The sequence below is a fragment of the Neophocaena asiaeorientalis genome, unplaced genomic scaffold (assembly GCF_003031525.2).
Source record: "Neophocaena asiaeorientalis asiaeorientalis breed wild unplaced genomic scaffold, Neophocaena_asiaeorientalis_V1.1 scaffold1044, whole genome shotgun sequence".
Lineage (NCBI taxonomy): Eukaryota > Metazoa > Chordata > Mammalia > Artiodactyla > Phocoenidae > Neophocaena > Neophocaena asiaeorientalis.
Genome location: NW_020174045.1, coordinates 213,802 through 217,076, shown reverse-complemented (window position 1 = coordinate 217,076; position 3,275 = coordinate 213,802). Strand labels below are relative to the sequence as shown.

Here is a 3,275-nt window from a genome sequence, read left to right as displayed (position 1 = left end):
ATGGGGTGTGGGAGGGGAGACTCAGAAGCAGGGGATCTGGGGTGCGGGAGCGGTAACCCAGCATTGGGGACACATGGAGTGCAAGAGGGGAGACTCAGAAGTGGGGGCACATGCGGTTCAGGAGGGGAGACTCGGCAGTGGGGGGACATGGGGTGCAGGAGGGGAGACTCAGTAGTGGGGGGACATGGGGTGCAGGAGGGGAGACTCAGTAGTGGGGGGACATGGGGTGCAGGAGGGGAGACTCAGTAGTGGGGGGACATGGGGTGCAGGAGGGGAGACTCAGTAGTGGGGGGACATGGGGTGCAGGAGGGGAGACTCAGTAGTGGGGGGACATGGGGTGCAGGAGGGGAGACTCAGTAGTGGGGGGACATGGGGTGCAGGAGGGGAGACTCAGTAGTGGGGGGACATGGGGTGCAGGAGGGGAGACTCAGTAGTGGGGGGACATGGGGTGCAGGAGGGGAGACTCAGTAGTGGGGGGACATGGGGTGCAGGAGGGGAGACTCAGTAGTGGGGGGACATGGGGTGCAGGAGGGGAGACTCAGTAGTGGGGGGACATGGGGTACAGGAGAGGAGACTCAGAAGTGGGGAGACATAGGGTGCAGGAGTGGAGATTCAGAAGTGGGGTTGCCGGGGTTCAGGAGGGGGGACGCAGCAGTGTGGGTATATGGAGTGCAGGAGGGGGGACTCAGAAGTGGGGGTCCCAGGGTGCAGGAGGTGGGACCCGGCAGTGGGAGGACATGGAGTGCAAGAGGGGAGACTCAGAAGTGGGGGCACATGCGGTTCAGGAGGGGAGACTCGGCAGTGGGGGGACATGGGGTACAGGAGAGGAGACTCAGAAGTGGGGAGACATAGGGTGCAGGAGTGGAGATTCAGAAGTGGGGGCCCTGGGGTACAGGAGGGGAGACTCAGTAGTGGGGGGACATGGGGTGCAGGAGGGGAGACTCAGTAGTGGGGGGACATGGGGTGCAGGAGGGGAGACTCAGTAGTGGGGGGACATGGGGTGCAGGAGGGGAGACTCAGTAGTGGGGGGACATGGGGTGCAGGAGGGGAGACTCAGTAGTGGGGGGACATGGGGTGCAGGAGGGGAGACTCAGTAGTGGGGGGACATGGGGTGCAGGAGGGGAGACTCAGTAGTGGGGGGACATGGGGTTCAGGAGGGGAAACTCAGAAGTGGGGCAAATGGGGTGCAGACTCAGAAGTGGGGGCACATGGGGTGCAGTAGGGGAGACTCAGAAGTCGGGGGACGTGGGGTTGCAGGAGGTGAGACTCAGAAGCGGGGGGCACATGGGGTGCAGGAGGGGAGATTCAGAAGTGGGGGCCCTGGGGTACAGGAGGGGAGACTCAGTAGTGTGGGGACATGGGGTGCAGTAGGGGAGACTCAGAAGTAGGGGGATTTGGGGTGCAGGAGGGGAGACCCAGAAGTGTGGTTACCAGCGTGCAGGAGGGGTTCCCAGCAGTTGGGGGACATGGAGTGCAGGAGGGCAGACTCAGAAGCGGGGTGACATGGAGTGCAGGAGAGGAGACTCAGTAGTGGGTCAGCACCAGCCCTAGGTCCCCCTGAGCTCTGACCCCACCAACTAGTGTTCTGACACAAACTCTGGGACACCGAGCCCTGCAGCCAGAGACCCAGGACCTCGTCCACACAACAGGGTACAGAACTAGCACCAGGACCTGGCTTCACCCAACAGCAGGTGGACACCCACTGCAGAACCACTTCAGCACCACACCCTGACTTGTCGGGACCCTGCCAACATACTGGCAGGCTGGCACAAACTCCAGGACCCCTGGGTCCTAAACCCACCACCAGCAGGCTGACACCAGCTCTGAGAGTTTTGGACTCCTCAGTCAGCCCCACCCACCTTCAGACCAGTACTAGCTTTGGGACACCCCAGAAGCTGCAGCCAGCTGTGTCAGGAACTGGCCCAATCCACCAGCAGGGTGACACTGGATCTGGGAACCCTGCAAACACACCCCAGAATCTGGCTCTGCCCACCAGTGAGCCAGCACTAGCCCTGAGACCACCCAGTGTTCCACAGCCAGCTGCCTTGTGACCTGACCCCTCCCACCGTAGCTGGCAGCCTGGGCGTAAAGCAGGGGCTCACAACCAACCAGACCAGGGGCCAACCATACCTACAAGACTGCCGTCAGCAGTCAGCTCACCAAAACAGAAGGAGCCACACAGCTCACATAGGGGACACCCCTAAAGCATACAGCTCCTGTGACCAGAGGGAAGTGTGCTGCTGGGATGTATAGGACATCCCCTGCAAAAGGCAACTTCTCCAAGATCAGGAAATGTAACCAACCTACCAAATGCACAGAAATAACAACTGAAAATTAGGCAAAATTAGGTGATAAAGGAAAATATGGAAGGAATAAGATGAAAACCCCAGAAGAAAAACTGAGTGAAGTAGAGATCGGCAATCTATCCAATAGAGAGTTCAAGGTAATGATCATAAAGATGATGAAAGAACTCGGGAAAGAACTGATGAAGGAGCAAGAATTTCACGTTTTTAACAAGGAGTTAGAAAATGTAAAGGAAAACCAAACACAGGTGAAGACTGCAACCGAAATGAAAAATACACTAAGAGGAATCAACAGTAGATTAACTGAGGCAGGGGAATGAATCAGCTAGGTGAAGACAGAGTAAGAGTTGGGGTGCCTGGGGTGCTGGAGGGGGGACACAGCCATAGGGGGACATGGGGTTCAGGAGGGGAGATTCAGAAGTGGGGGGCCTAGAATGCAGTAGGGGAGACTCAGATGTGGGGGGACATGGGGTGCAGGAGTGGAGACTCAGAAGGGGGGATATGGTGTACTGGAGGAGAGACATATATGCGGGTGAACGGGTGCAGGAGGGGAGCCTCAGAAGTGGGGGGACATGGGGTACAGGAGGGGAGACTCAGCAGTGGGGGAACATGTGGTGCAGGAGGGGAAACTCAGAAGTGGGGGGACATGGGGTGCAGGAGGGAAGACTCAGAAGTGGGGCATATGGGGTGCAGACTCAAGTGGGGGGACATTGGGTACAGGAGGGCAAACTCAGTAGTGGGGGGACACAGGGTGCAGGAGGGGAAACACTGAAGTGGAGGGACATGGGGTGCAGGAGAGGAGACTCAGAAGTGGGGTCCTGGGGTACATGAGGGCAGACCCAGCAGTGGGGGGACATGGAGTGCAGGAGGGGAGACTCAGAAGTGGAGGTCCAGGGGTGCAGGAGGGGGACCCAGCAGTGGGGGGATATGGAATGCAGGAGAAGTGACTCAGAAGGAGGAAGACATGGGGTG

At 58.8% G+C, this 3,275-nt stretch overlaps 1 protein-coding gene across 1 annotated transcript in view; it reads right to left on the bottom strand.

The window, feature by feature from the left end:
* Window positions 1-3,275, bottom strand: part of PFKP (phosphofructokinase, platelet) — a 75,983-nt gene that overhangs the window by 20,054 nt on the left and 52,654 nt on the right. The gene's annotated exons all lie outside the window — the stretch shown is intronic.